Source organism: Canis lupus, chromosome 1 (genome assembly GCF_048164855.1).
Source record: "Canis lupus baileyi chromosome 1, mCanLup2.hap1, whole genome shotgun sequence".
NCBI classification, from domain to species: Eukaryota; Metazoa; Chordata; class Mammalia; order Carnivora; family Canidae; genus Canis; species Canis lupus.
The window spans coordinates 66,574,789-66,599,428 of NC_132838.1; the positions used below are offsets into that span (position 1 = coordinate 66,574,789).

Consider the following 24,640-nt stretch of genomic DNA (forward strand, 5'->3'; position numbering starts at 1 on the left):
TACATTTAAATTCATGTCAGGGTCTTAGAAACTCCCAAAGGGTCAAGGACATGTTTGATTGTTTTCCCAAGCTCTTCCCCTACCACACACCCATACGCACATAAAGGACATTGTCCTTTACCTTCTGCAAGTGACTATTTCATGATTATGCTCATAATTTTTTTTAAATGTTTGGTGTCAAGAAGCCTCCATCTTTTATACTTTTCCATCAAGTTATTGAATTGCTCCCTATGCCTCAATCTAGTTTTCCCTGGAGCCATCTAGAAAACTGAAGAGTACAATATTGAATGAAGGTGGCAAGGATAAGAAAGTTACATCTGAAGAGCAGATGAAGAAAATTTTCATGCAAGGAAGCCCAAGCTTCCAATTTTTAATCAACATTTGATTGCAGCCTATTAAAATGCCAAATCACTTTGCAATATTGTGCTATGTCTTCACAGCTTAAAATAGTCACTGTGAAATAGTCATCCCACCCCATTTTCCCATCTGAAAATAATAACACATTGTACCTTTTGCTGTTGCTTCTAATTTGGGGGTTTTTATGATTGTGTAACTGAAATGTCAACCTCCTGCATCTAAGGGTCACCTTCTAGTTTATTTGGAAAATAAAAGAACAAGAGGGTTTATCCCATGTCAACTCCTGAGTCATAGGCTTGGCAGCTGTTGTCCATATCATGTGCTCCTCTCAGCCTTGTTTTCTGCATGGCCTTTGGTCACTGCTCTGTTCACTGCTGTTTACCACCTGGAATGTGGGTCTTCCTTGGTGGTATGGTGCCTGATTCCAGAGGGCTACACTTTCCATCACTAATCTGTCACTCTGCTCCCATTAATACCTCACCACAAAGTTTATGGCCGTTAAGGATTTTGCTGCAGGTTTGGGGATTGTTCCAAGTAAAACTCTCTAGTTCCCTCTGAGGACAAAAAAAAAAAAAAATTCTGATACCCACGTTGATTGGTTTTACCCACACCTTTTCTTAATCTGGTCATTCCTTGGCTGCAATAATCATGCAGGTCTCTTCTCAAAGCCTGAGATAGTGGTCCAAAGTAAGACTGTGACAACAGTAAGCAGGAGTTACATTTTGGGGGGAGGAGGGCCTATAGAAAATAGTTTATGGTGGCTTCTGCAGTCCGGTCACCATTCAGGCCTTGCAGCTAGTGTGAAGGGAAACCAACCCTGGCCTCTGGGTGGACATGTGTTGTTTCTGAATACCTAGTTTCACCCTCCTTATTCTTCTACTAGTGTCTTGAGTTTCCTTGGGGATGAACTCCACCCACTTTCATTCCTTGTGGTTTAGGTGGAACTAGCCCAACCTCTAGAATCAGAGGTGAACTCATGACCCAGATCTGGACAACTGGTATTGTGGTCTGGCCATGGTGATTGATTAGTCACTCTTTGCTCTAATCAAAGTAATCCTAGGAATTTTTCTGGAGTAACTAAGAAAGACATTTTGTTTTGGGGAGTTTTTTCTAAGCCTGCTAGTAGAAAGGAAGAAGTCTGAGCTTCCATCAGGCACCATAAAAGCATAAAAGTAAGGCCAATCAAGAGGAAAGCAGGGCAGAGATATAAAGATAGATTGGCTCTAATGGTGGCATTTGAGACTCTTGGATCCACACATGATTAAAGTTGGTAGTGCTGGAATTTTCAGTATGGAAACCAAGTTTTGTTTTAACTTAGGCCAATTTAAGTTGATTTCCTGTCACAATCCAAAGGCTCTTGAATAATATATTCTTGAATTTTTCCTATGGCACCAGGTCTCCACGGATACCAGAATAAACACACACACACATTAATCCCTCCCAAGGATAAACAATAATTTAAAAAATATTGCAGTCTAAATCCACACTAAAAGAGAGAAGCATTTTCTTGTGAAAATATAATAAAATCAATACAGATAGCTTTGTGAACAATAACTATAATGCTTTATATTATTATGTACAAAGTTTTAGTTTCCATCTCTTATTTCTAGACAATAATCCTAAATTTTAGTGAAGCAAAAGAAAACAGCTCCATTAGATTTCCATGACAAATAACAAAACTATGTATTTCATTAGTTATATAAACATCTGGAATTGAAATTAAAATATTTGAAATTCAAAGTCAATTTAATAATCATTCCCCTATCTCACTTTACATCTCTATAAGCAGTAGTTCCTGCTATAGAATTTATTTCCTTTATCCAGTTGCTCAGGTAAAGGAATGAGAGAGAGTTAAGGCAGGAGGGTCTGTTCTTCCAGTGACATCTTTAATTCAGGCAACTTTAGCCAATAATTATAAAGAACACAAAATCCATTTACGTTTTTTCAAATTCATTTATGACCTTTCTTACTACACAGAAAAGTGGTTATACTAGAAATAAACCAGAGAGCTACCCTACAACCCAGCAATTGCATTATTAGATATTTATCCCAAAGATACAGAGGTAGTGAAATGCCAAGACACCTGCACCCCAATGTTCACAGTAACAATGTCCACAACAGCCAGACTGTGGAAGGAACCAAGATGTCCATCGACAGATGAATGGATAGAGAAGATGTGGTTTATATATACAATGGAATATTAGCCATCAGAAAGGATGAATACCTACCATTTACATTGATGTGGATGGAACTGGAGGGGATTATGCTGAAGTAAGTCAGTAAGAAAAAGACAATTATCATATGGTTTCATTCATATGTAAAACATATGAAATAGTAAAAGGGACCATAAAGGAAAGGAGTGAACTTGTGGGGAAAAATTAGAAAGGAAGACAAACTATGAGAGACTCCTAACCCTGGAAAATAAACAAAGGGTTGCAGAAGGGGAGATGGATGGGGGGAATGGGGTAACTGGGTGATGGGCATTTGATGTGATGAGCACTGGGTATTATACTATATATTGTGTATATTGTAAACTGTGTGTGTGTGTGTGTGTGTGTGTGTGTTATACTATATGTTGGCAAATTTAATTTAAAAAATGTTTTTAAAAAGAATCTACCGACAACAACAACAACAAAAAGAAATAAACTAATGGAGGGGTATCTGAGTGGCTCAGTCAGTTAAGCATCCCACTCTTGATATCTGCTCAGGTCATGATCTCCAAGTGATGAGGGCGAGTCCCTTGTTAGGCTCCGCATTCAGTGGGAAGTCTGCTTCTCCCCCCTCTTCTTCGCACCCCCAACTCTCTCTCAAATAAATAAATCTTTAAAAAATAAAAGAAATAAACCAATGGAGGAAGGAAAAGTTAAGAGATCACTATGCTACTCTAGAACAGATGGCATTTGTTGGGAAATCTTTATCATTGAGTTGAAGACATATTAAATTTGAAAGAAAAGATTTCCAAATTTTCTTCCTTTATATGGAGAATATGTGTCTGAAGTCTAAATATTTCACTAAATCAGAGTTTGAATACTGATAAGCCAATTAACTTTTTGCTGGTGTGATGTATTTCTGTGTGTGTGTATGCCTGGTGAAGGCAGAGGAGGGAAGGCAAGAACCATTGTATTATCTTGCTATCTCTCCCTTGAAGGAAAATGAAGTTGGTGAACAAGAAATGGAATCCCAATTTGAGTATCAGAAGAAATTATTTCCATTCCAACAGACCCCAGTCTATGTTTCACATTTATATTATACCAAATAACATGGACTTCTTTTCATGGTCGGAAAGGATTAAGTGCACTACCTGCTTCCAGGATCCTGGCAGCAATATGGAAATCTACTTAGCTAATCAATCAATAGTTGGCTTTCAGTCCAGTGTGCATTCTGATTCAACATATCTATTTAGTTTAGTTTTTATTAATTTCTCAAAATTTTTTATTGTTTTTTTTTGTTTGTTTTTTGTTTTTTAAAATACATATCAAAGTATTGAGGTATCAGGAACAATGAATTTGTGTCTTCTTAAGTATCCATCCTACTTTCTGGCACCCCATTTCATTAATTCCTTTTAGCCAATCTAAAGTGGAAATAAGACTTTTCATCGGAGTAAAATATAAAGTAATTTACTTACTTTAGGCAGTTTTTAACTGCCTGGACCTTAATCTCTGGAATATTGTTAACTTTAGCCTAACCTGTGATACTAACCATTCTTTGAGCTATAAACCTTTCACCTTTCAGGGTAAGCAGGTCTGTTCCAGTCCCATGAGTTGTTACCTGTTTGGTTTAACTACTCACTGAGGACTACCTCTATTCTTTTCCTAGACCTCCCCACTTATAATAGGCCCATCATTGTCTCTACTTTACCTCCCAGAGCAAAATCCAAACTCAATAGCTTAATATATGAGAACCTTCATCATCTTGAATTCTGATTTTATTAGATTGAACCATCCATATTTCTCACCCACTCAGACTTCCATCTCCCCGGTTTTGAATGTTAAGGACATTCTTTATATATATAAAACCATACACAAATATGTGATCACTTCAACTTTTTAATGATTGTTGTCTAATAACATGTTTTTTTTCTTTTTCCTGCTAATGCATGGGATTCTACTGATGGCTTTCCTCATGTTATACAAGTTTGCTTCTTAGAATAAACTCTACAAGGTCACAGCAGATAATATTGCAATGTGATATATTGTTTTAAAATCTTATAGTTTTCATTACAATATTCAAGAAAGTTGAATTATATAAATTTTTTTTGCCTTTTTGACTTGTAGTACTAAAGCTAAATATATTTCATATGTGAAAGGGATAGTAACATATTTCACTTTTCTATTTCTTGATCCCAGAACCCTGAGATCATGACCTGAGCCAAAGGTAGATGCTTAACCAACTAAGCCACCCAGGCACCCTGGTAATTCAATATTCTTTAAAGGATCTCTTCTCTATATAAAATTATCACATTTATTAGCCTATTCTTTTTAGTAAGAAGAATAGCATTTGCCTTTCCTTAATGACTGGTTGGCACACCTATCTAACATGTTATAATATTTAAGAACACAGACTGCCCAAACCAGAACTCTTCCACTTATTATGGTCAGTTGGGTAAGTGTTAAACCTTGTTAAAGTATTAATTCTTAAAATGGAGGCAATGATGATAACAGTACTTTTGTTGCAAAGTTGCTGTGAAGAGTAAATAAGCTAGTATATAGAGAGCACTTAAAAAATTCATTGTGCATAGAAAGTGTCAGCTAATTCTTTACCCACTGATTGTTTAATAAGTACCTCATACTTAAGAGGTCCAACAGAATTCTGGTCTACTATTGATCCCCCAAATCTGGTTCTTCTTCTATAATCTCCTTCTAAGAAAAATACTACATCTTCACAAAGTTACTTAGTCCAAAATATCACTGGCTATCACTGATTTCTTTCTATCATCTCTCACATCTAATTCTTCAGCACATCTTATCATCTATAAATTTAAATATCTTCTGAATTGGACAGCTTCTCGCTACTTCTATTATTGCTATCCAGGTCCACAGCGCTATCTCCTTGACTACTGCCATGGACTCTTAGAAGATCTCTCTGGCCCTACTCAGATTCCATTTCATTCTGTTCTCTGCACAGTAGTCTCCTTCTTAAAAGACAAATCAGATCAAATTATCTTCCTGCTAAAAATCTCTTGGGTCTTCCAATACAAATTAGAATAAAATCCAAGTTCCTTATCCCAACCTTAAAAGCCTGCATACACTGGACCCCATGTCATTCCAACCTCATTCCCTATCAAGTCCTGCATGGCCCATGCATAGGGTCTTCTCACCAATGGGTGTCTTTAAAACATGCTAAACTTTTTTTTTTTTTTTATAGAAGTGTTAAGATGTGAGGGAAGAGGAAGTATTCTATTGTCCATGATTAGGTCTCAATCTTTTGGTGAGCCTGTGCTCCTGGACTTTGAACTTCACTAATGCTTCTCAAGTTTTCTTTTTTCCCTTAGGTGGGACAGAAAACTTGGATGAGAGGTAGAGTGTGCATATCCCTTTCTTTCCCAACATGGAGCTGGATTGGGTATTTTCCTTCTCCCATGTAGAAGGCTATTGCTCACTAGATTTGGGTATCTCTCTTCTCCCAGGTAGCCCAGGTTCTGATAAAACCCCAGCAGGTTAGGTAGGCCGTGGTACAACAGTTTTTCCTGAGGGATTGCCTTGTTAAGAACACAGTGCTGGAACATATTTCAAAATGGTTCCTTTCCCCATTATCCTGCTGGAGTCATGAGAAGATTCTTCTCTGATATTCACTGTAAGGACCTGATGTTGCTCCTGGAGGTAAAATTAACAAAAGAGCCCTCTGATGACTGGATCCTCCTGAATTTTTAACTTGCAGACTCATCCACATTGAGGCTTCAGCAATTTGTCAATTACATTTCAAGTTTTCCTATCCTGGCATGTGTTTCTGGGGAGGTTTCTGCTCTTGTAAGTTGAGATTCTCTGTGTCCTCCATCTGTCTCTTCAATTTTGGGAGCAGCAATTTGCCCTATGATCTCATTTCTTGGACAGATCTGCGTCATTGGTTTTTCAGTTAGTTCAGCTTTAGACTTGTTAAGATGAGTGGTAACTTCTGTGCCCCTTACATGCTGGACTGGAAACTAGAATCCCTCTTCCCTGGATGTGGGTAGAGGTAGCTTTTCCAAATTTGAATTTCTTTTAAGTTCTTTGTACAACTCTTAAAGTGAGAGAAAGAGTTGTAATAGAAAAATGTTATTAATCATTAAAAAAACAAAAGCATTAAAAGGATTGGACTGAGTTGGTATTTAACTCCAGCTGTAGAAATATTGGGTGCACAGAGGATCCTCTAAAGGAGATTTAAATTCTGTAATTATATATTTGAGCAGTGGACTTGCAAAATATTACAATGATATTTACATAGCACTTATCACAGGTTTAAGTGAGAGACTCACTGAACATAAAATCAGGCTACTTGTAATCCCAATAGTATGGATAAAGAAACCTAGACATAGGAAAATTTAGTAACTATCCAAGGTCACCCTCTGATCACCTGATGTATACTATAATAAATCTGAACACCCGAACATTAGTATTCTTGTTTCTTCCATGAAAATAGAATCAGAAATATACCTTTCTTAATTGTTTCCCCACAAGATTTCCCTCCTCCTTATAGGTGCAAGGTGAATTAGGGCACATCATGACAAAGTTTAAGTATCTCACACCTCAGGCATATTCCTTACGTATTTCGTAAACACAGCCATCATTGGAAAAATCCCAGGTACCAGATTAATCAACATATCCCTTCAGGGGATGCAAAGAAAGGTGGGGAATACATGGCTAAGTTCTACGATAAAGGGCAAATCACTTAATTATTTCACAAAAGGTAATTTGAATTAATAGACATATATCTATTTATATCGATAGTCATGTCTAAAATATCACATTAAAACAGTTCCTAAATCCAAAGCATTTTGAGAGCCTGATAGGTCTCCTATAGGGCTATAATGGAGAAACAGGGCCCCTAATAACATTTCTCAACGATGGTTAACAATAACGAAAAAGGTAAGTACACACAGTTGAGCTTCCTTTGTCTGTGACACGTTTTATTTCATTGTTCTGTTTTGGTTTTTTTATCATGAAAATAGATCAGAAAAAAAAGAAAAGAAAATAGATCAGTTCACAACAAGCAGCAGAGGTGTTGGAATGAATCCTTTTTGCCTTTAGCCAAAATAATAAAGTTACCACTGGGACAGGTGATTCCTTACTCAAAAAAAGCTTGTTTTATACATCATGAGACATTCTCCAATAATTATTGGAGATATTGATAGTGAAAGCTATTGGGAAAGTACGCAAAGAACCTGGATAGTATAATGGAAAGATAGCTCAATAGCTCAAAATCTATAGTTTAATGTGAGAATATCCGACTTTAAAAGGACAGATGTAACCTTATACTATTTTAAAGCATTCATCTCCTTATTATTACTGCATTTACATCAATGTCTGTTTCCCTCCACGGGCCTTTCCAATGGTGTGGACCAAGGCTTATTTATCTTTGATCCTTCAATTTCCAGTAGAAGCTGTTTGCCCTCAAATTTGTAACAACAAAATGCACTAAATGAGTAAATGAAGAAATACCTGCTTCTGTAAGTCAAAGCAGTATCTTTCCTCTTTTCTATGGTGAAAATTATTTGGCATTTCTGAATAGTTTTTGGAATTTTTTACTATTTTATCTACTATAGAGAAGAGTTGCCACCATTACTTAGAAACGTCGTAAGTAGTTGATAAAATAAAACTCCTTAAAATAAATTCAGATGATTAGGACATGATAGGAAGAAAACATTGATATTATAGAAAAGGAAACAAAATATTGAGACTTGATTCTGAAGGCGCTTTTTTTCCCGAAGCACACTTACACAAATCCTTGAATTTACCGTTGCTTTCTACTCTCAAGGAAATACAAATTAGTTAAGGATAATAAAACCAACATTCAGCTTCATGTTTGTGGGTTGAGTTGCTACATGGAATCAGAATGTATTTTCTGTGTCATAATATTTTTATAGTGAAGCAGCCAAAATACCACAAATGCATAGCACGAGCTACAAGCATTCTGGCCCTTCCAGGCATTTCTGTGGCTTGGCGTTGATAAATGTAGGTGAGATATAGGTTGCAGTTAGGATCAAATTACAACAAACACGGAGTTTTCCAAAAATATAAGAGTTGCTAAAATAGCTTCCTTATTACCTTGGGAGAGGATGCCTGTCCATCAACAGGTTGAGACTTTAGAGCAAGTTCTCACAAATGGATCTTTTGAGCCTAGTCAAAATAAAAGCAATAATAACAGACCTTTCCCTCACATTTCCACAATAGCCTTGTGTGGCAAGCCCTAATTAATATACAGTGGGGATTGCTTTTCTCCTTCCTTCTTGTTTCTTACTTGGGTATTTTTGCCTGTTATTGAATTTAAAAGAATTGGGTGATCCCTTAATTTAGAAATGACCAAAAAATACTAATACCAGTGTGTGTGTTTATCCTATAGAATTATTCTCATTACTTTGTAGGCTCACCTAATTATCATGTTCATCATTCATGTGATTTCCTAATGCAAAGGTCGTCATTTATAAGCAAGCAATTTGTCCATGGGGCTTTTTTCTTTGTATTTTTTCCCATCAGTTTCTCCCTAATTTGGATACATCAGACAACAACATAATGTAGCTTGGAAAACACAGTGTGTGGCACAGAGATATGCATAGTACCTTGCAGTTACTAATAAGACATATAAACATAAGATAATTCTTAAGATTAAAGAAAATAGATCATCCTGATTTTTTTTATATATTCCTATGATTTTTATTTGTTTTTCTGGTATAATAAATGTGAAGTATATTCCATAGCTTTCCAATGTTGTTACATAGCCGCACACTAGATTTTCAGCTCTTCTTTTTGATTGATAGTCTAACATGAAATCTGTGTTTTGAAATAATGTGGCCTTTCTAAAGTTGATATTTTTTAACATTCACCATTTTTCATATGGGTCAATTTCTCAGTATTCTGAGAATATATCTTGATAATAAGCATTTATGTGGGTTTTGACATAGCAACTAAGGCTCTCGTTTCATTTCAAACAATGAACCAAATATTATGGGGTCCTTACATTTTATACTTAGCTCTACTTTATAAGAAAAACATTTTAAAACAGTGCTGAAAATAATACTAAAACTTTTAGATTATTCTCACACAATGAAGGCCTCAACACATCATCAATCACTCCCTTTTGTTTCCTTTCTCTATGATGTCCCTTCATACTACTTCCAACAAACTCCCTGTGGATTTTTTGACCTTAAGACAACTGCCACCATTCTTATAGCTACACAAAAAGACACTTATTACAGTCAGATCAATGCAAAACTGATGCAGTTAAACTATTTTCTAATTAGCTTCCTTTCCAATTAATCTCTGATGAATGCTTTCCACTAACACAAAGGTTCCAACCAACTGATGTTTTGTTCTTTTGTTTTTATTTTGACAAGGACAAACTGAATTTCTCATTGCCCAGGAATACACTTGCAACCATCGTAATTATTTATATTTGCACTGGTAAATATTTCAGCCTTCCAGAACATTCAGTAATAAAGGATCTCTCATGTTGGTAAAAGTAGAAGGACAGTTACCACATAGTCTCATTTCAGCCTTTGTATTGAATATTTCCATTAGCGATGTAGAAAATGGTATAAGTTGACTGTAATCAAACTGAAAATGTGAATCAAATGAGACAGGATAGATATTGGGCAATGAAACAGCTTTCTAACTTCCACATCACATATGTGGCCCTATGAAGTCTGATGAGCTCTAATGACTCATTGCCTCCTGATACTGGAACCAAGCAATTGGGTCCTGAAGTTAGGAAAGAGTCTGGGTAGCTCAGACATAGTTTTGACAATGCCAAAACAAGCTTGGAAAGGGAAACAGTGTAACCAAGGATTTGGCAGCATAAAAACCCAACAAATATGTTAATTGATGTTTGTTATAATATTGAATATAGTCAAATCCTTTTTATGTAAAACCAACCCATTAAAGAAGACACCCTCTGAAGGAGAACAGTTGAGCAACAGAGGTCAAAATGTTAAATGAGCCATTCTTTGTTAGAAATCACAAAAAGAGTCTGAAACTTTTTGATGAGGTTTCAAAATGAGATGGAAGAGAAAAGTGTAGGAAAACTGCACTTCCCTTTAGATTGTATATGTCAGCATTAGTTATGACTTGTAGAGTAAGAAAAAATTTCCTCACCAAACTCTGGTGCTCAGAGGCTGTAAAACAGAAATGTATTAGTCAAACATTTGCAAAAGTTCTCTAAAAGATTAAAATATTAACATTTTATTTTCACAATGAGGATCCTTATAGTTGTGAAGTGTTACGCACTGAGATTTAAAACTTTGGTTTTGGGAATTCATCTGCATTGAAATGTAATCTGCATGAATCTTGTTTTTCTTTTAAAACTTTCTCTGGGCTATAATTACGAACATATTGTGAGATATATAAGTTCAGTTGATAAAACCATGGCAGGTATAGGTGCCCTGCTAATCCTAAACATATGCATTATACTGAAAACAAACAAAAAAAATACATTATGTTTGATACATGACTGGCTATAGCTCATTCTATTGTTAAGTCCTACTCATCAATGTCTCCTGATAAAACAAGATGAAAGTTATATATCAGAAAACACACATCAAGGCTAATAGCACTTTCATTTAACTAGGAATGAGGTGGAACCTTATTATGATGATAATAGTCATAGCAATAACTATGTATGGAGAACTCACTGAATACCTAGCTCACAATATAGCAATTTGGATATTCTCTTCTATTTAATTATTAAACAAATCTTAAGGCCTGTATTATCATTCCCATCTTATAGATAAGGAAACTTATTAAGTAGCCTGTCCAAAAATAATCACACAATTAATGTGAAGCTAAAACCCAGATCCAGATCTGACTGTACTAAAGCCTATGGACTTTTCACTCAGCAATCCTGCCTAAAAAAATACTAATAAAGTGAAACACCAGGGCTAAAGAGAGAATATGATATCTCTGGTCAAGCCCATGTTGTGATTTCATGCTTTGAGGTCATATTCTCCCATTGCCACCCCACTGCAAACATAGCAGTTATAAAAAAGCAATTTTAGGGAAAACAATTAAATAATGGAACCAAATTAACTAAAAATCAGAGAACTCTGTGGACTTGAAGTGGAAGAGAAACCACCAAGGACTAGTGGGTATGTATGTAGGGTAGGGTAAGGTAGGTATGATGGTCATTGGTTTGCACTCAAAAGTATTCCCTGCCTTACTTCTGTCTATATTGCAGGTAGCCACAATTCCCAGACTCCCTTGACAGCTGGCCTTGGCTAGGTTGGGCCAGTGAGAAGCAAAAACAAGAAACTGTAGAATGGGAGAAAAGGAAAAACGAGGGTATCTGGCCTCCTATCTCTGCTTCACTGGCATCTGGCAGTGACTGTGTGCCTCTAGTGGTTCATGGTGCTGCGGGACCCATTCCTTCCATGGTCCCAGCTAACCCCCCACTCCAGGCTGGTTCTTGTTTCTGTCCAGGGGTGCTGGTGGCTCCTCTCTGATCACAGCAGCTACAATGATATGAATCATGGTGCTGGAGCAGAAGTCCCAGGATGGAAGAGGGACTTGGAGGAAGAAACCGTAAGCAAGAAATGGATTAATAGAGGGAGGGAGAAGGAGAGAGAAACAACCCTATCCAGAGGAGAATCAAAACAAAAGTCTAAAACTAATTAGAACTAAATAACCCTAAGAAAGGCTGCCTGAAATTTCAGGATATTAATAGACTATAGATAAAGTGGGGAGAAAATAGAACAACTTCATAAAAGATATTACAGATTTATAAAAATTAAGATCATTAAAGAGATAATAACAAATAAGATCAAATAAAAAAGAGAAAACTAAAGGAAAAGAATAAGATTGCAAAACTAGAAGTGATGGTTATAAAAAATAATAATAGGTAGAAATAATAGATACCATATGCCTCACCCCCCCAAATCTTGAAATATCAGAATTATCGAATGCATATTATAAACAGATGTAATGACTGTTTTATGCCACTCCAGTGGGTAGTTCCAAACACATTTGGCATACTAGCATTTCTCTCCTTCTGATATTACCAAACAGCAGGTCAATTCATTAGGACACTGAAAGCAACCAACTCATATTGGTGGGTTCTCTTATTCAACTAAACCAAATGTGATGTGAATACAGTTTTTAGATTTTAAACGGCCTTGGGTGACATATCATGGCGTCTACTTTAAAACATATGCAAGTGGAAAACAACTCAGCTATGTTTTAAGTTACCAACCTTTGAGGATTTGGTATTTAGTCATATACTTTGGAGGATGATAGACTAATCTATCTATCATCTATCTATCTACCTATCTATCTATCTATCTATCTATCTATCTATCTATCTATCATCTATCTATCTATCATCATCTATCATCTGTGTATCTACTCATTTATTTATACCTAAAGGCGGTCCTGGAACAGTCTACCAATATCAGTGTGGCCAGCCGCCATGCCCAGAGCCTTAACTATCTATTTGCACAAGAGTCCTGGTTTGCATCCTCAATTTTCACAATAAATATATCATCTCTATCATTTACTTCACTTTAATAAATAAACTGCATTTCTCTTGATCTGCAGAACAGAATACCTGGATTGCAAGCCTCTGTCAGAGAATAAACATTGAATAAATATTCAACTATTTCTTGTCCTATATTTATCAAAAACCCTATTGAGAGAAAAATGTATTTATGCAAAGAAACATCGAAAAGAAATAATTCTCTAGTCTAACTGATTTACTTAGTTCGCACTACAGCACTGGAAAGCCATAAACACCAAAGTACATTATTTTGTAAATACCTATTTTTACTGAACTGTACATTGGTGTTGTACCCTAGACCTGCACTGAGCCTTGCTGAGAAAAACAAAATGGAAATCTCTTTGACTAGGGTAGGCTACTCTACTGTAACACACAGACCCAAACATCTGTAAGTGTCTCAAACACAGCAGAAATTTATTTCTCATCCACATAACAGTCCACAGTGGGTGCTTCTGGTGGGTGCACAATTTTCATCCATGCAATGATTTGTGAATGTTCTGTGGCTCGGTCATGCCCTAGTTCTTCATCATCATCTGCATCCAACCATAGGAGCTGAGGGAGAACCTGGTTAAAACCCTTAGCCAGAAAATAGCACTCAGAATCTTATGCTCCCTTTCCATTGGTAGGAATTAAATGAACGGTCCTACTTTGTTGCAGGGAGCGCTGGGATATGTGGCTCCTGGCGAGGCTGCATCTTCCTGTTGATGATCCTGTATTGTGCAAAAGTAAGATAGACTTTGGTGACAAGAGTACACTCTTTGCCACACTCTTACCTGGTCTAAGCACAGGAGTGTGTAGGGGACATTGATTATGACTCTGAAAAAATGAATGCGTAGTTTCTTTCAAACATAAACCAGGGTAAGCTTTTCTTTCCTTAAGAAACTGGTATGTCTTTCCTTTTGACTCATATAAATCATGTAAAATGATCATGATTTTGTCGGTTATTTGTTCAATTACTACCTTCTTAACTATCTGTTTGCTTTGATGTAAGGGAAGCTTAAACCAAGTTGTGGTTAAAATTTAGTAACTGTGCAGGATCATATGACTTGCATAAAAGAAAAATAAAATTCATGTATTAATTGTATAGGTAATATGCGAACATGGTAAATGACTCAAAAAGACAAAATGATGTCAACATTTGGGCACCTCTTCCCAGAGCCAGTGACTTTTATAAGGTTCTTTAGGACACTTCCAGACCTATTTCCCGCACCGATAATCATGTCGGGGTTTGTTTCTTTTTTTTTTCTTCATTTTCCCAAAACATGAGGTTTACTCTGTCTAAACACACACATCTCACATGTTTCTTGTTAATTTTATTCCTAATTATTTTCTCTCTCATTGCTGTTTTAGGTGGAGTCATGGGGCCTTTTTTCTACTATATATTTTAATTGTTTATCATATGATAAGTGAATGCTACTAATGTTTCAGCTGGGTCTCACGTTTTACAAATAGACAGTATATACAGTGCTATCAAATCTTCTATAATAATTATCATTTTACTCTGACCTTAACACTTGTATTCCTATTCTTTTATTTAATAAGTTAACTAGTACTTCTAGCACGATCTTAAATAATAGGTATGATGCCGTATTTGTCTTGTCCCAACATAACTGGAAATGCTTGAGAGTTTAGTATTTCTTTTAGCATTTCTCCATTGTATTAAGATTTTTTCCCTTTCTATGGTAGAATTTATTTAATTTATATTCAGTAATTTTTAATTCATTTTTAGTGCTATTTGCTGTCAGATTTGGTTATAAAAGTTATGCTAAGTTGATTAAACAATTTAGAAATTTAGTTTCTTTTTCTATGCTCTAGAGCACTCCAATAAAGTTTAGTTTTCTGCTCCATACACTAAGAAATAATCTTGGCCTAATGCTTTAGAATGGAGAGGGTAGTTAAATAATATAAATTCTTTCCTATCTTTTATGACAGTTGAACTATTTACCTTTGGGGAAGGGTTGCTTTGCAAATATATCTTTTCCTAGAAAAATCTCCTATTTTTATCAAGATTTGCAAAGTTACTTGAATAAAGTTAAGTAACATCATGTAGTCCTTCTAGACTTTCCAATCTGTTGTTATTTCCTCTTTCTCAATTCTTATTTGTGTATTTGTGCTTTCTCCTCTTATTTCTCCTTGATACAATTATCTGTTTACCCAATTTTTAAATAACTCATTCTTGGATTTATTTAGTAGTCCTATATTTTTCCACTTTCTAATTTATTAATTTTTGCTCTTCTCTTAGTACTTATGATCCTTCTACTTTTCTGAGAATTATTTTGTTGCTGAGGCATCCGGGTGACTTAGTTAAGCCTGTGACTCTTGATTTCTGCTCGGATCATGGCTCAGGGTCATGAGATAGAGCCCCTGCTGAGCATGGAGCCTGCTTAAGATTCTCTCTCTCCCTCTTTTCACTCACGTGCTCTCTTTCTCTCACTCTCAAAAAAAAAAAAATTATTTTGTTGTTTTTAATTTTTATTTGCCCATAGTTTTTTGTTTTGTTTTGTTTTGTTTTATTGACCCTTTTCTATTATTATAAAGGGCAAGATGTTGAGGATGCAAAAAGGAAGGCCATGCATACAAGGGAACACAGCATCACTTCAGGAAGCAGGGAGGACCTGATGGGTCTTTGGGGAAACCAGAAAAGGGGAAAACCTAGTAAAGGAAAAGACCAGTTTAGAGATAAAAAGAGAGGCTAAGAAATGCAACATCTTCCTGGAACCACAGTAAAGAGGCTAAACAAGGTCTTCATTTTCTTTTCAGAGATCATAAAGTCTCCCCAACTGCTTGCCCTGGAAGTCCTGCTCCTGCTCCACCCCTGTCTGTGCCTCCCCCGGGCCTGCTTCGGATGCTGGGCTCTCCTCCTTCTGGCATCTGCCACCTTCCCCCTGCCCACTTCTCACTTCAGGAGCTCCTGACTACCCTGGGACTCACTGGCCATTTCTGTCACTGTGGCTGCTGCTGTTTCAGATGCTATTTTTAATTGTTATTCTTGAAGTGTACCTGACATACGTTGCTGGTTAGTTTTAGGGGCACAGCATATCGATTCGACAATTCTCTACATTACACAATGCTCACCATGACGAGCGTAGTTACCATGTGTCACCATACCATGTTATTACAATATTATTGATGTTTATTGTTCCTTTCTATCTCCTTGAGATACTTCATTTTTTAATTATTATTTCTTTTTAGTATAAAGGCAGAGAATTTTCCAAAGTTTAGCTATATAACTGCTTCTATGTCATTTTCCAGGTATTTTTTTTTTTTATTTTGGTTTTGATTTTTCTCTCATTTAAAAAAGGTTTTTGTTGGGTTGTCTGGGTAGCTCAGTCGGTTAAGTGTCTGTGTTTGGCTCAGGTCATGATCCCAGAGTCATGGGATCCAGCCACATCTCAGCTCTCTACTCCCTTTGTCCCCCCGAAGATGCTCTCCCTTCCTCCCTCCCCACCCCTTTCATGCTCTCTAACCCCCACCCATGAGGTTTACTCTGTCTAAACACACACATCTCACATGTTTCTTGTTAATTTTATTCCTAATTATTTTCTCTCTCATTGCTGTTTTAAGTGGAGTCATGGGACCTTTTTTCTACTATATATTTTAATTGTTTATCATATGATAAGTGAATGCTACTAATGTTTCAGCTGGGTCTCAGGTTTTACAAATAGACAGTATATATAGTATATATACCCATGGTGTGCTCCTAGGCACTCTCTCTCTCTCTCTCTTTCTCTCTCTCCTGCTCACTCTCACTCTCGAGATGCATGCTCTCTCAAATAAATAAATAACATCTTTTTAAAAAAGTTTTTGTTCTTAATTTGTAAGTGTAATTTGTAAGTGAAAGCTTTTGTCACCTCCCAACGTAGTTATTACTTGTATTACATTGTGATCAGAGAATGTTGCCTGTGTTATTTCTCCTATTTTGGATATACTGAGATATTTTTCATGTCCTTTATATAATTAAATCCTGTGAATGGTCACTGTAATAACGGCGTATCATTTGTTTCCAAGGTAATACAGAGTGTTTCATGGCAGCATTACCTTATCCTTTGTTTTTGTTTTTGTTTTTTTTATTTAGGGCTTCAGAACCCTTAAAAATCTTTCTTTAATAAATGCTTCAAGGACTAACAGAAATAAATAAGGTATCGAGGCTGTCTGTGTATTTTCATATGTGTTTGAGTTTGTTTTTGCTTTAAGAACATCAGTGCTATGTTTTTGGCAAATAGATATTCACAGATGTCATATTTTCACTGCAGAGCGCACTCTGTCATCATTAGGGACTCTTCTAAGTTTCATTTAGTGTTCGTGTGCCAATTTCAACCCTGTCTTATATAATGATGTGTCCTTGAATTTTATTTTCATTTGTTTGGTATGTTCTTTCCTATCATTTAATTTTCGATCTTTCTGAGTCACACTGTGTTAAATAAATCTCTTGGTTTTGCTGGTTTCGTTTTGTGATCCAATTTGAGGATGCTTTTTTTCATAATAGGCGAGTTTAGTGCATTTGCATTTGTTAATAATGACTTTTATGTCCATTCTTAGCTGGGTCATCATACTTTACATTCTGTTTTCTCTTTTCTAATGTATTTTAAACTTCCCAATATTTTATTAGTTGTATTTTCTTTGGCTCTGGTATGTTGTTGGGTACATTGCAAACACTACTTAACATGTATTGTGGTAGAGGGTAGAGAAAAATAGATATTTACATAGACAGATATGTGCACACAGAATATACACATATTTATGTACATGTATCCATTTATAAATTTCCCCGTCAAATAAAAAATTTTACATTGCTCATATCACAAATGGCCAGAGGAGCTATTCTACAATAGAAAGAGCACACAAATAAGACCCAAAAGACCTGGCTTCTTGTTCTGGGTCCAAATTGTACTAACTGGAATACTTTAGAGATGTTATTAAGTTTCTCTACAATGTTAAGACAATATTTTCTTATGGTAAAATTCTTTAAAAGGTAAAGTATTTTAAAATGTACTTTTAGAAATACCAGCTCTGTCTCTATTTTTTTTAACATTTCTCAAATAATCACCCAAAACAACAAAATGAAAAGTCAAAACCTTAACCTTGACACTGCAAGTGAATCTGACTTGGAAATCTTCATATAAAAAACAAGTTCAGAAACACAAAAATTCTGTAATCCCATTGAATTTTATTAGATTAGTGGCCTTCTGCAACGATTTTGACATTTGCTCATCCAGAGGTCACCCTGACTGTGTGTGTAATCTGCATAAATGCTTCTGGTGACTTTTAAGTACAACTGACAGGGACACCTGATGATCACCATGATGCGAACACATTATTGTGTCTGTTGTGCAATGGCAGCAGGTGGCTCTGGACCTGGAAATAAATGGGGGTGGGAGGTCCTCAGTCATTTAGAATTGGTCATGAGGCTGGAGGAGGTGGCTACATGTATCACAACGTGAAAATAAAATAGCAAATGTTCCTCACACAATAAAGAAATGAGAAGATGGGCCAGAGTGTGAAATGTAATGCGAGCTTAGTTAGTGTCTGGGCTAGTACGTCATCCCTCTGTCCTTTGTTGTGCCTCAAAATAGAAAACAAAGGCCACCGCACCTCCTGTGCAACAATCTAAATCGACATTAATTTACAATCTCAGTTCCCTTGTCACCTAGGAACCTCATGGGCATAAATCATCTCTGCAATGTTACTGTAAATAAAAGCCCACTGGGCTGTTGTTGATTCATTAACTTCTCACTGTTTCTAACAACACTCCATTGCATGACACAGGGGATGGCCACAGGCAGAAAGAAATAGGTTATAAGTATCTTTAAAGCACACCTCACAGGACATTAAATGCAAGGCAAGGTTTCTCTTACATAAGAGTAATATTGTAGCTTTTAGAGGCAAATTAAACTAATCGGCTATAATAACAGGAAAAGCTATTTAAAAAAAAAAAAAGTATTTATTTATTCACGAGAGGCCCAGAGAGAGAGGCAGAGACACAGGCAGAGGGAGAAGCAGGCTCCATGCAGGGATCCCGACGCAGGACTCGATCCCAGGACCCCGGGGTCACAACCTGAGCCCAAGGCAGATGCTCAACCACTGAACCACTTAGGCACCCCCTGGAAAAGTCATTGTATCTCTAAATTAATATGTGTACCAGAAAAACATACCTTGGAAAACACAAGATACTTCTATTGAATTAAAAATTGAAATTCGGGATCCCTGGGTGGCGCAGCGGTTTGGTGCCTGCCTTTGGCACAGGGCGCAATCCTGGAGACCCGGGATCGAATCCCACGTCGGGCTCCCGGTGCATGGAGCCTGCTTCTCCCTCTGCCTGTGTCTCTGCCTCTCTGTCTCTCTCTGTGTGTCTATCATGAATAAATAAATCTTAAAAAAAAAAATTGAAATTCTACTCAAGGGTAGAAAGAAGGTAACAATTATTTACCGCCTCCTAAGTGCGCTTGGTTGTGCTCTCTTTTTGCATCCTCCCAGCAGACTTGCACAGTCTGTGTTAATGTTCTTATTTTACTGAGAAAACGGAGGAAGAGAGAGGTTAAGTATATTTCCTATAGTCATTAAGCTCAGGACCTGCAAACAGGGAAATAGGGCCGTGGTGCATCTGACTCCAAAGCACTCCCTTTCCTTTTTTCCCTGTGTATCATGCTATTTCCTCTGGGGTATGCTATAGAAGGGGCCCCCACCGATGCAATGTAGGATGGATAATGCAGAGTCTGTAACTCTAATTACCTTTGAGGTTAACAGATTAGAGTTCACAAGTAAGTACAAGACAAAATATGAGGAGAGGTTTAGGACAGTAGTAAGGGATTGCAAAAAAAAAAAAATCAATATCAAATCCGACTTACAAAATTCAGAGAAGAGTTCATGACAAAGGCGACATTTCAAATACTTTTTAAAGAACTGGAAGAAATTATAAAGAAAAAATGCACCACTCAGCGTACCTTATAAACTGTATGAAGTTGAATGTGCTCTTTACTTTCTTTTGTAGATTCGTGGGCATTTTACCTAGTGTGTTTTGCAAAAAGAAGTTAAGTCTTTGGCAGGTAAGAAATGACTGCAGGTAAGATTCACTATGTCTACACTGAAAACATGCTTGGGAAAAATGTGGAGGCTTTTTTTTAAAAATGTGTTTATCATATTTGTATCTTAGCCACATTTAAAGTGATGACTGTCCTTGTTTATGAAAGAGCACACCAAGAAAGGCTTCAACAAACCACCGACCACGAAGAAGAATTTAGCAGAAAGGTATGCCAGTTAAAGGTCTGAGGTACATATTGCAATGTGTATATGCTTCACACCTGGAAAGCTTGTTGACATGTGTTCTTGGGAAAGTGCACCAGCCTTCTAAAATTCAGCTGTGTTGAGCTTCTGGGGTTAAGACCGGACTCCAAGGCCCCAACAAACCAGGTGATCTCAAGGACAGTGGGCCAAATGCCTACACCTCCCCGAGACTGACATCAGGGAAGGGAAGCAGACTTCAGCGGAAGGTGATCTTGAGTGATTTGGAGGAGTCCTTGTCCCCACATCCACTATTAAATTCATTTACAGTGAACTTAGCCCACAGAAGAATGAAAAGTCATGTTTCAGCATCATGAATAAATAATATTCCCTCCCCAGCAGCACGGATTAATGCAAGTGCGGCCACCTGCCTGGATTACTTCTCCTGACAGGAACCACAGAACTCTCCAAAGAAGTTTAGAGCATGAGGACATGCTTCTTCTTAAGGAATGATTTCATCTATTTAATTTTTTTAAATCATAATTTCATAGCTATTTTAGGTTTAGGCTAAATTCTATTAAAAATAATAATTTCAAAATAATAATAATAATAATTTCACAACTATTTTAGATTTAGGCTACATTCTATTTTACCTTTTTCCAGGATAGCTTTGCTTTTTTTTGTTTGTTTGTTTAGTTTATCATTTATGTGCCTCTCGTGTACCTGCTTTTATAAATATCTTTTCACCCAAAAATAAAAAATAAAAAAACAAAATATATATATGTAAATATCTTTTCATTGCTGTGACAATGGCATTGACCCTTCCTTGAGTGCAAAGAAAGAGATGCAGATTTCCAATGGGCTGGGAAAACAGGTACTTACTGCTTGTCTCTTGGTCTCCCTATTTCTGTCACTTGCATGTACATAGAAGCCGGACCCAACGGCAGCTGAAAGCAGCATCTGATGTTTTAAAGCATGCTGGGCAGGGCAAGTGCACTTCTGTAGGAATCAGGAAGCTCCACAAATGCAGCCTGTGAACTGTAGATGTGCAACGGAAGTTCCTGGCCAAGTGCACATATACATGCATCTTATTTCCTTTGGGGGCCTCCATTCTTGCTCTCCTCTCCTTACTCTGAGTGCTCCAGACTAACAGGGCTTCCTTCACTTCCTATAAGTCATTTCCTTTCTCACCTTGAATCCTTTTTATGTGCCTCGACTCAGACACCACTTATTTCAAACGGCTAACTACTGATCATTCAGATTTCAGTCCTTCACCCGCCTCTTCCCTACTCCTCTCCCCCATGCCCCACAAGAGTCTCAGATAAAAGCCCTTTGTACTACTTACTGTACCTTACATACTATTCCTCTTCAGCATCGACAGTTGCCTGCTTACTTCTCTGAATCTTACCTTTTAACGTATGCTCACTGAGAGGAGCACATTTTGTTGGTCTCGTTCACAATTACACATCTCACAGTGCTTGGCACATATTAGGCATTCGATATTTAGGTATATTGACAGTCAATATTAGGTATTCAATATTTATTAGATGAATAAGTGGCTGAGCGAATGAACAGAGTACCTACATGAGGTACCCCTGGGTATATTTGCTAACTTCATATATAATGATTGATATTCCTCAAATCTACTGTCATTGTGGTAGGCAGACAAATAATATATAACAATATCCCAACTTTTAAACAAGCCAGGTAATAGATAAGCAGTTTGCGCCTGAGGGAATTACCTATACGGGTAAGATTTGTAAACATTAGCCTTCTTGATATTTCTAAATTCATCCAATTATTCTAAAGTGCATCTGGTGTAGTCTTTCTTAAGTTATTAACCATTCCAGAATAGTTCAAAAGGAGATTAAGACCATTGAACATGCGTACTGACTCATTACCCTGGCCCATAACGCTGGATAGAACAGTGACAGCTTCGGGACCACACACCTGAGGTGGTATTCTTTTTCAATATTCACCTGTAACTACACCTCGCCAGAGTGCTGGTGACCGCTTCCCGTTGATAGAGTTATGTCAGGCATCCAGAGTATAGATCACTTTTAAAAGCTCCAGTGCACTCCTGGCTAAATACTGATGGATTGGATGAGACATCTTTAACCTTTACCGTTCTTTCTGCTTTCTGACATCTGTGAATGACACATTCACAAATTTAATGCAATTTTAACTCTCAGATAGACTGGAATGTAGAATATTTTGGAATCTTGGGGCTAGGGAAGGGGAAGAAAAAGATGTTGGAATTAAAAAAAAAAAAAAAAGACTGTGAATGGAAAGGGACCAGGACGGCAGGGGAGTAAGGTTGTCACATATAATGAAGATTTAGTGCTTCAGCAATAAATCTAATTCAGCTAGAAGAGCATGCTGCCAAAACACTATGCAAGAAATAACCCCAAGGTATCCGAAGGGTCTCTTTAAATCCTGCTTGCTTCACATTGCATATTTGAACACAGACAGTGGAGTTCAGAGAGCACACATCTGGGTCACTGTGCAAATCCCCACTCTCCTTTTAAAAAAAAGAAAAAATACACGCACTCCACCTACTTTAGACTCACTCTACTGCTGAGTCTGCCAAGGAAAACTATTCCATTTTGGAATACAAAAGCCAAAACACAAAGTGGAACCAACCCACATGGAGTCATGCTCTGCTACTTTATATATCCAAAGAAAGAAAAATAGTCAAGGCACAAATTCTCAGATTACTACTCCCACAGACCACTGTACCCAAGACTTTTTTTTTTTTAATTACCATTGTCTTCTCCAATGAGGACCAGAAATCTCCAAGAAATCATGAGCTTGAATAAGCAATATTCAACACCACCTACTTCTCTTGCACTTAATGTAGAATTAAGCTCTCTGTCACAGTTTGACATATATGCCTCTTACACATTATTCTTAGGTTCATCATGATGATGTGTAGGTAAGGGCTTTGTGGACTTTAAAATGCTACCTCTACAAAAGGGAGAGGCCATATACATTGCTTTCCTCTCATCTTTATTTTATATCTTGATACTTTAATATAAGAGAGCGAATATGCATAATTGTCTCCTTCTAAGAGTCTCAAGCCCAATTTTATATATATATATATATACTTTATGGAAATAGGAATTCTGATCTTGAACTAAAATATTTCCTGTGCATGTCTTAAAATTATTCAATGAAAGAAAAATGGTAGATAAGCAGATGCTTGCTGAGGGAATTCCACAGTTATTATAGTAACAGAGAGAACTAAGCTAAAGCAAATCAACTGTTGTTCCTAATAGGGGAGATCTAGGGCATATAGTTTTGCATTTTTTTAAACTTTAAATTCAAGTTAATTAACATATAGTGTAGTATGGGTTCCACAAGTAGAATTTAGTGGTTCATCAGTTGCATGTAGCACCCAGTGCTTATTACAGCAAGTGCCCTTTTTAATGCCCATCACTCAATCACCCATCTTCTTCTTAAATTCCACATGAGTAAAATCAAATGGTGTTTGTCTTTCTCGGACTGACTTATTTTGCCAAGCATTATACTCTCTAGTTATATCCACATCATTGCAAATAACAAGGTTCCATTCTTTTTGATGGCTGAGTAATATTTCATTGTACCACTTCTTTATCTATCCTTCAGTTGATGGACATTCGAGCTTTTCCCATAATTTGGCTATTGTGGTCATTGCTGCTATAAACATTTGGGTGCATGTGCCCTTTTAAGTCTCTATTTTTGTGTCCTCTGAATAAATATCCAGTAGTGCAATTGCCGGGTTGTAGGGTAGTGCTATTTTTAACTTTTTGAGGAATCTCTGTACCATTTCCCAGAGTAGCTGCCCCAGCTTGCATCCCCATCAACAGAGTAAGAGGGCTCCCCTTTCTCCACATCCTCACCAACATCTATCATTTCCTGACTTGTTAATTTTAGCCCTTCTGACTGGTGTGAGGTGGTTTCTCATTATGGTTTTGATCTGCATTTCCCTGATGATGAGTGATGAGCATTTTTTCATGTGTCTGTTAGTCATGTGTATGTGTGTATCTTCTTTGGAGAAATGTCTGTTCATGTCTTCTGTCCATTTCTTGACTGGATTATTTATCTTCTGAGTGTTTATCTTCTGAGTTGGATAAGTTCGTTATAGATTTTGGATAGTAGCCTTTTATCTAATATGTCATTTGCAAATATCTTCTCCCATTCTGTAGGTTGCCTTGCATTTCTGTTGATGGTTTCCCTCACTGTGCAGAAGCTTTTTATCCTCATGAAGTACCAATAATTCATTTTTGCTTTTGTTTCTCTTGCCTCTAGAGACATGTCTGATAAGAAATTACTGAGGCCAAGGTCAAAGAGATTGCACCTTGTTTTCTTCTCTAGGATTTTGACAGTTTCCCTTCTTACATTTAGGTCC

At 36.8% G+C, this 24,640-nt stretch overlaps 1 long non-coding RNA gene across 5 annotated transcripts in view; it reads right to left on the minus strand.

The window, feature by feature from the left end:
* Positions 1-24,640, minus strand: part of LOC140637110 (uncharacterized) — a 182,394-nt gene that overhangs the window by 3,564 nt on the left and 154,190 nt on the right. For 2 of the 5 annotated variants that reach the window (XR_012034364.1, XR_012034368.1), the window contains exon 17: positions 22,230-22,397. The exons of 1 other annotated variant lie outside the window; for it this stretch is intronic. This is a non-coding gene — a long non-coding RNA (uncharacterized lncRNA). Of the gene's footprint in view, positions 1-13,441; positions 13,743-18,192; positions 18,388-21,132; positions 21,289-22,229; positions 22,398-24,640 lie in introns of those variants that run through there. 2 more of the 5 variants (XR_012034367.1, XR_012034401.1) reach the window with 2 other exon arrangements.